The sequence below is a fragment of the Lissotriton vulgaris genome, chromosome 11 (genome assembly GCF_964263255.1).
Source record: "Lissotriton vulgaris chromosome 11, aLisVul1.2, whole genome shotgun sequence".
Lineage (NCBI taxonomy): Eukaryota > Metazoa > Chordata > Amphibia > Caudata > Salamandridae > Lissotriton > Lissotriton vulgaris.
Window position 1 is genome coordinate 224,842,845 of NC_141699.1, and position 9,747 is coordinate 224,852,591.

Genomic DNA, 9,747 nt, shown 5'->3' on the forward strand with positions numbered 1-9,747 from the left:
TGAGAATGTAAAGGGAAAAGCTTGATAAGTATTCCTTTTGTTTTCTACCGGAGTTAGGGACACATGCATCATTGAAAGTACTATTCGCAAAGGGGCTCTTTGCTACCGGTATTTTTGCATTTGGGATACATCAACCCGAATGCAATTTTGCAATTTAGGAAATCTCAAATTTTACGATTACCTAAATTGCAAATGCATTTGGGGAATTGCAAATTGGAATTCCCTAAATGCAATGCATGATGCACTTCAAAATTGTGATTTCGCAATTTGGAATCGCAAATTACCATCAATTTCAAGTTGATGGTAATTTGCTAAAACTTTGAAAAATGCACAAAAGAGCATTTTTTAAAGTGCCATGTTGCACACATAGATGCCCTTGGGGCATGTGTGTGCGAAACATGTGATCACATGCCAATTTCAGGACTGCATCAAGGTGTCCTTTTTGCCCGCTTGCACCCTTGAAATTGTGCTTTCAATTCCCATTTCCTCTAGGCCCATAGGAATGAATGGGAATCGCTAATATTTTAGCAAAACCTACATGCAGAGGCAATTGCCATTCCTTAATTGCAATTTCTTAATAATCGCAATTATGGAATCTTAATTGCCTACATTGATGCATGTGCCCCTAAGTCATTTGTTCGTTTTTATAGTAAGGAAGGGACAGGTGACAGTAGTGGAACATGTATGATTGTTTGTTGGTTTAGCAACTTTAGCATTGCCTTTTTATATTTGAATATTTGTAATCACATATTGGTGTGTGACATTTTCAAAGAGTTATGAATGTTAAAATATAATTGTACATGGTGGCAACTGATGATCTAAAAGAATATTAATGGAGATTGTAAAGCTTCGAAGTGGAAAAGGAAGACAAAGAGGTGGGGTCACGGTTTACAAAAGGACAGCGATTAGGATGTGTTGTTGTTTTCAGCTAACATGGGTGCTAAAAGACAACTTGTGTGGGTCAAGATTAAAAGCACATGTGAGAGCGAGAAGTGTTGCAGTGCCACTGTACATTGTCCTCCAAAAGAAGCTATGCCATTGGAAATGACTGAGCAAAGGTTAGGGACAGGGAGAAGAATATGTAGATTCTGTAGTTAATTGAGTGTGTGCAGGGCAAAGTACCACTGCCCTTGCCGCACAAAAAGCTATGTAGCAGGCATTGTAGTTGGATAGGCTACATGTGAAAGATGAAAATAGAGAGGTTTGTTGGGCGTAGAGGGACGGCGAAGAAGGGTTATGGATGGCAGTGGTAGTATAAACTCTAAGCAATGGAAAACAACAATCCCAGGCAATATACAACAAATGCAGGGTGAAAAAAGAGTTCAAAGAAAAATTATTAAAAAATCATGCATTTTAATTATCTCAATAGGTAATGTTTGTACTTAAAAACAACAGTCAATGAATTTCATTAAAATATATATATAAAATTCATTACACAAATCAACAATTTAATATATATAAAACTATGGTTTCTTCGACGCACGTTTCGTCACTGAAGGTGTTTTCGTCAGGAAATTACCATCAAACAAAACAATCTAAAATCAAATAAAACAATGTTTAGAACTCATATTTACAATACATTGCTTTTTCTTTATAGTTGTTTATATATATATAACGCTGCTTTCATAAGATTAGACATGTCTAGAAGATGCAGATCTATGTAACAGTTCTTCGAAATGCATATAGGTAGAGTCATATCGCTTGACAGTGACAATCTGGGAAGAAATATACATTGATTCAGTTTACTTTAATATATTATGTAAAACAGTTTATGTAAAACGATTTACAGAAAAGAGAACCCTTCTGATTTGGCTGGAAGATGCTATCATTCTGTTGATGTTTATATAGCATAGCTATGCTTTATTGCTACTTTAATTATACACTCAGTTTGTGGAGATGAAAAACATAAGCAAATGAAACAGAGTTTTCAAAAATAACTGCGATCTTACATTGATCTAAATGAGAGGGAAGACAATAAAAAAAGGAAAGGAAAAAAAAGGAAAAAAGGAAGGAAGAAAATGATAAATATTACTTCCTTGCATTGCTATATATTTGTTAGTGTCTATTAGTCTGGCTTCGAGGTACATGATATTAATGGTCACCTAGAAAGTATAAGGCTATTAATGTAATAATAGGAGTAACCTACTTAGGAAATCCAAAAACGTAGGACCGAATCCCCTTCTTGAGGATATTTTCGTTAAAACCTAATAGCTGAAAAAGAATTAGCATTAATTATTAGTTCCTATCTTAATATTTATGCGCAATTTTTACATTAGAGCACTTAAAATATTGTTATTACTATTTAATATCGTTTGTTTAAATGACCGCAAGTGTTACAAGTGGCTGTGGCTTGAGGCGTGATATTCTGAAAGCTTGTTCATCAAAAGCTTTATAAAAGACAAGTTTTACGAATGACACAATGTATGTAGCATTTTGCAAGCTTGTAATGTAACTTAGATAAACACGGTTTAAAGAAAGTGTTGCTCACGGTTCTCAAATCTACGTATGAGAACAGACTGTATCATTGATTGTATCTTCAATAATTCTAGTCGTTTAAACAAAAAGTTTCTACATCTAAACTAGGAGCGGTCATCCTTCTGAGATTAACTGGGAACATCAGAGCCAAGTGACATTGTTTCTAAACAATATGCGGCGTATAGAGTTTATAGAAGTGTCAGTACCTGTAATGCGGAATCGTTTCATGCAGTGTAGTGCTTCGGTGTCGGTTATTAAAAGAATCAAATGTCGAGTTAATGGAACTTTCCGTTATGTTTCAAAATGAACACGTGATATGTGTTCCTAAACCAAATTAGTGAACACTCTGAAAAGAAAACAGAGCTATAGTGTAGCCTGCAAATGGCAGACATATTTCTACGATAACGATTAAGGCATCGACACAAAATGATTAAAAAAGGTTATCTTCATGATTACCTGGCATATGTAATAATTGTACGCGCAGAGATAAACGCGGGTCTAAATAAACAGTCTCGAAGAGACGCGGTAATGGGGAAGGCACAGATGGAGTGCTGGCTCCTGTGAATATTGTGCAGTATAAACACCAAGAACATAAGCAGCATGTGACTGTTGATAAAATGTAATTAGACGTGGTGGCGGCTAAAGGGGTTAAAACATAAAGGGGGTTGTAAAGGTTTGAAATAAGAAAGGAAGAGGTAGAGTTCCAGGGGGGGTGGTGCTTCGAGAAGGACAACAATTGTGGTTTCTACTGTTTACAAGTAACAGTGTGCTAAAAATCACAACTTGGGCAGTCGGATGAAAAGAGCACAAGACAAAGATCAGACTTATAGCCCTGAACTTGCTGCACCAGTGGAATATACGCCCCTGAAAATGCTGGCACAAGGGTTAGGGAATGGAGAGGAATATGTAGAAGGGCGAAATGAAGCAGAAATCTGGGATCTGTTGGTTTGTGTGGGGCACTGGGCCACTGCACTTGCTGCACAAATAGAAGCTATGGTCCGGTAAGTGTAGTTCTTATGGGAGACGAAGAGGGAGAGGTCGCTGGGGGTGGGTGGGCAGCAAAGAAGGGTGATAGGTGGTGGTGGTACAGCAGAACAGATATGAAACGGCATACTTTTAAGTTAAAAATACACCCAAGTACAAAATCCACAAAAGCGTGCAATGTGGTAGGCATTGTGTGATGGCTCCTAGTGTAAGGAAGAAATAGGTTCATTGCGACCTGCTTACCATTACATCAATGATCTGATTTCAATGGACCCCTGAGGCTTCAGTTTCCAGGTGCCATGGCACCTGCTGCATGAATTCAAGGTACAACACCCATGAAAGAATAACGGTGCAAAAGCTAGGGTAGGGAGAGGCATGTTGAGGGACCTTAAAAGATCAGTGATAGTTGTTGTTACAGAAGGACATGTGTGCTTAGTTTATAGGAGACAATGCAAGCAGCCACAAAATATCATTTTTTCTAATTGTGCAGCAGAGCAAGCTGCATGTCCTGGGCAGTAGTGCAAGTGAAGAAATGGGTTCATTGGCTCCTGCTTGTGTTGTGGAATAAAGCAATAATATAAGATGAATAGGTTTTTAGGTAAAATCCAATAGAGGGAAGGTAACTCCAATATTCAATATTCTTACATCCTATTCAAGCAGAGATCCAACAAAAGGAATTCTGCAGTGATGGTCGTGAAATTCCAGTCAGTTCATTGAAATGAGCAAAATATTAAACCAATAATGTTTTTCATTCCTTTATTCTTTTCTTTTCCTTAAATTTCCAAACTTGTGCAGTTTTTCAACCATGAATAGATGCATCAAGAGCTCAGCCAACGTACTTCGTCCCTGTCATGGGACTTCATCAGGGCAATTATTGGTGCTGAAAAATTCAGCGCTGAAACAATGTTACAAAATGTCATAATTTTTTCAAGCAATTCAACCAAATTCAGCAGTTTTTAAATACTCACTAAACCAGCGCACAGAGTTACTGCACCTGCTGCACATACGGAAGCTACTGTTCAGTAAGTGTAGTTACATAAGCTACAGAGGGGAATGGACGATAGAGAGGCATGCCTAGTGTGGGGCTACTGTAAACATGTTGCTAGCTGTGTTTTTTAGAAAAGGACGTAGCGTAAAAAGCGAAGCAGGTTGGAGGAGAAAGGAAGAAGTGTTGAATAGTATGTAGTGTTGGGAATGCAAGACATGTTTTTTAACATTAAAGTACATGCTGCAAGGGCGAAAATAAAAAACGGAGAAACATGCACTCTAATGGATTGCTTTTACAAAAAGAAAGAAAGTCCCAAAAAACCAACCTTCTGGAGGAATAAACATGGTAAACATGTTGCGCTCCATAAGAGGGACAAACAGGAGATGAATGTGCTAAAACAAATAAAACCAGCAAATAGAAAGCAAGGAAAAAAGTGACAAAACAAAAAGCCAATCGAAAGCAGTGGTCGGACATTGCAACCTGTCCCCAGTAAGTCTTTTGCAACCAGGCAATTAAGGCTTTGACACTCCCCCTTTGGCTGTGATACTAATGAGCATTGCATGTTTTCTTAAAACATGTATTTTTTAGAAACAAGGGGAACCCATCTGATAGCTAAGGACCATGGGTATAACTACGTTATAGAAAACAAAGGTACCTAGCTCATTCAGAATCAATACAATACAGTATAGGAACACAATGGAATACTATACGTTATGGTTTCCTAACCCAGCCGGGCAAGGAATTTATTTCCAAGAAACAATGTCAAATATACAATATAGAACAATAGCGTGACACAAGCCTGTGCCGTACCAAAAAGGAAAAGGAAGAATAAGAGTAGAGTGAAAGGGGTGTTTTTCAGGCAAAGGAAGGGAGCAAAGCAGGGCACTGTAGAGAAATTAATGAGTACTGACAGTATCGCCTGGAGTGGAGCATACACAATCTCATTAACAATATCGTGAGTGTAACCCCACTCGTGGGTGTCGACGTTTCGATCCCTATTGCTCAATTAGTTACATGGGATCATCATCAGGACTTAGAAATAAACAAGACATGCCTGAAAGTAACAAAGCCTGTTAGGAGAAACAAAAAGAATAAAGGGTTTTTAAGAGTAACACTAAGGAGTAGTTTCCATGTCTGTCAACTTTGCAACACAACCGGATTCGCAGTGTGTGAATTGGTGCAGGGTGATTGTGCCAGATAAAAAGACATAAAAACATTGTTATGACATTAATCGGAATCGCAGTGGCATGCGTGGTAAGCTGCGATATGGGCTGTGCAGAGACAGTGACTTATTTGATTGTTCACAGGGCGACTTAGGGGTTTTCACTGTGCAGTGGCGATGACTATGACTTAGGCTTACTGTGTTTACGAGTGGTACTAATGGTTCTGTATTTGCGGACGAGTCAAGCACTATATTACTCTCTTTGCTGGTGGGGCCCGATTTGGGAAGGGTAATGTATTAAAAAAAAAGTAAAAATATAAAAGACCACCTTGTTGGGGCTGCTCTTCCAGCACCTCCTCCAAATAACACAATTGAGTCTAACTGGGGTCTACCACCATTGAGAGGGCATGTTAAATGTGGACAATGTATTGTGTGTGATTTAACACTTGAGGGGCGCACTTTTAGTCACAATAATGTCACAATCCACATGAAAGACTTCACGAACTGCAATAGTTGCAATGTAATTTATGCGGTTTTATGCCCCTGCCCCCGTATGTATGTTGGGCAAACAACACAAAAAATAAAGACAAGGATAAGCCAACATCGAAGTCGCATAAGGTGTGGGACCCCCAATGCCCCTTTGGTAGACCATTATGCCAACATGAATCACACGGCAGATGACCTGAAATGGACCATCCTGAAGTCTGTCAAACTGCCACAGAGAGGTGGTAACCTGCAGCAACTCCTAAACCGGGAAGAATTGAAATCCATCATACAATTCAACACGATCCATACTGGTCTTAATCGAAGTGAGGACTGGACTACACTACTTTGATTGGACTGAATACCTCAACCCCGGAAAGAGAGGTGGTTGTATGAACAATTCTGAAAACTGAACTCTATAAGATGAGTTCCTCACATGGATGCATCATGCTTAAGAGACTAAGAAGACAAAATAGAAATGGACATATGGGGCCAAATTAATATTAATGTAAATTATGTCACCAGTCACTTTTCACTGTTATGAGTACACCGTCACTGTTAATATGTCCACGCACCCTCACACCCAAATGATCACCCTAGTTAATGGCACATTAGAATGGGAATTCTTTCACTTATATACCCGTTCCAAGATGGCTGCCACCGCTGCTCAACCCACCACTGGGCTCATATCTGATCACCTTCTTAAGATGGCGCCCATAGTGGCAAGCACGTGATTAGCCAGCCTACAAACAACTCCCCCTTACTACCCATAGCAGGGAACCGGCATTGACCGAGTATCCACAGCAGAGGCGAGTCGATATTCCGACTTGGTAAGTAGCTTAATTTAGAAAGCTTGCCTTGCTTCGACCCGCTCGTGAGCCGCGCACTGACCGGCCCGTTAATTAATTTATTTCAGCGCCGGAACACCGCACCGTCGGTGTACTGCCTGAACGGCCATTGATGCCCACACTGCAAATCCCGTCTCCCGCTCCTTCACAGAGTAAATAAAGGTAGGTCCCTCCACGGCCCGTGTGTAACGCTCTGAACCAATTTTAATTCTTACAAGTACTCACAAGGGTCTCGTCTCCATTGTTTTCAGTGCGGAATCATACGAAAGCGAAAACGGGTAACGAGCTTTTCATTTATCACTAATAAAAACTCCCATACGCAACTGGATCCCAATAAGGACCTCCTTGATTTTTTACCCCAGGGTATGTTATTTTTAATCTTACCACATACTCCTCTGTGGTTTAAAAATGGTTAAAAATGTGGGCTCATAATTCAGGGTCTCCCCCTTTTCATTTAAGATCTCAGCCTGGCGTGACGCCAATCACTACCGTCCTTGATACCCAGAAGTGCAGGTAACCCCATATGAGAGGCTTCTTACCTCAAAAACAGAGGTATGATTCACAACCATTACCCTTCCCAAATCGGGCCCCACCAGCAAAGAGAGTAATATAGTGCTTGACTCGTCCGCAAATACAGAACCATTAGTACCACTCGTAAACACAGTAAGCCTAAGTCATAGTCATCGCCACTGCACAGTGAAAACCCCTAAGTCACCGCCACGCCCTGTGAACAATCAAATAAGTCACTGTCTCTGCACAGCCCATATCGCAGCTTACCACGCATGCCACTGCGATTCCGATTAATGTCATAACAATGTTTTTATGTCTTTTTATCTGGCACGATCACCCTGCACCAATTCACACACTGCGAATCCGGTTGTGTTGCAAAGTTGACAGACATGGAAACTACTCCTTAGTGTTACTCTTAAAAACCCTTTATTCTTTTTGTTTCTCCTAACAGGCTTTGTTACTTTCAGGCATGTCTTGTTTATTTCTAAGTCCTGATGATGATCCCATGTAACTGAGCAATAGGGATCGAAACGTCGACACCCACGAGTGGGGTTACACTCACGATATTGTTAATGAGATTGTGTATGCTCCACTCCAGGCGATACTGTCAGTACTCGTTAATTTCTCTACAGTGCCCTGCTTTTCTCCCTTCCTTTGCCTTAAAAACACCCCTTTCACTCTACTCTTATTCTTCCTTTTCCTTTTTGGTACGGCACAGGCTTGTGTCACGCTATTGTTCTATATTGTATATTTGACATTGTTTCTTGGAAATAAATTCCTTGCCCGGCTGGGTTAGGAAACCATAACTTATAGTATTCCATTGTGTTCCTATACTGTATTGTATTGATTCTGAATGAGCTAGGTACCTTTGTTTTCTATAACGTCTTAAAACATGTAATCACCTAAAAGAAGTGTTAAAGCAAATGTTTGAAGGAACAGTTGAAAGGGTGAAACCAGCATTGAACAATTGTTTGTGATTTAAATTAATACATATCCTGTTGATTGTGGTGGTCATTACTCAATTCCTGTTAAGTGTTAATTTGCGATATATACAATAAGGGGATACTACTAAACTTTTTAAGTGGGGTGTGAGTGACACTTGTGCGTTGAAGACACACTAGCGTGCTCCCGAGCCGACCTCCTTGACACCCACCATTCAGAGGACAGCCATCCATCCCCTTCCCTGAGAGCCAACAGGGAATGGAACTAGATGGTAGTGCTGTAACGTAAAACAGCACTGACCTGTGCTCTGCCAAAGAATTCCTTTACAAATTTGCCTGCGATGAGAGGAGCTGGTGGCCAACTTGCAGATGAGATGCCTTTAAGCAGCAGCCTCGAGTGCAAGTAAAGACTGTACTCGTTGGAATACGACCCAGCTGGAGGAGGCTAAAGAGGGTGAGATGTCGACCCTTTACAAGAATTTGAGGGCCTGCATGAGGCTAGTGGCCTGGATACATCTCCTGAATGGGAGCTCTTTCCCACCAAAAGGCCTTCCAACTCAGTAGGTGTCTTCGTATCACTCTGTAATTAGGAAGGCAGCGGATCTGCTAGATTTGCCATTTCCTACTGTAGAACTCAAATCTAACATCTTGAAGGAGGTTCTTCATTCCCCATCTTCTGTCTCTGAATCCTTGCTCCTTTTTAATGAGGCTTTGACTGAGCCTATCTTGGAGGTGTGGCAGAAACCAGTGACTGCTTCTGCGGTATCAAGGTCTGTGGTGAGGAGGTATAAGGTGGCTCCGGGGGATCCTGCTTTCCTATTTACCCACCTGTCACCAGAGAATTTAGTAGTCCAGGCATGGTGTTCCTCTAAACAGTCTGAAGGCTCATTCCCATCTACACCTGCAGAAAGAGAATCCAAACATATGGAGCATCTGCAAAGAAAGTGTTCTGTTCTGCTAGTATGGCTCTAAAGTAGACAAATGTGACATGCCTGTTGGGTCGCTATATCCATGCTCTGATGGACTCGGTGAGGGAGGTGCTCCCAAAGCTTCCGGAAGATGGTCAGTGCCATTTTTGTGAGGTACTATCTGATACTCAGGCTGTAGCCCACAAGGTCATTCAATCGGGTCTAGACACTGTGGACTTAGAGGTCTGTTACTTCAGATGTCTGGTTGTTGAACTTTGTGGAGGATGGGTATGCCCTATCTTTCAGGAAATTTCCCCTCCCTCATCAAGGTTAGTACACAGTAGCGCACCTGTTGCTACTACAGCAGGAGGTTTTATCCTTACTGCAAAAAAGGTGCAATGGAGGTGGTTCCGGAGCAGGAAAGGGGTCTGGTAATTCCTGCTTTCCA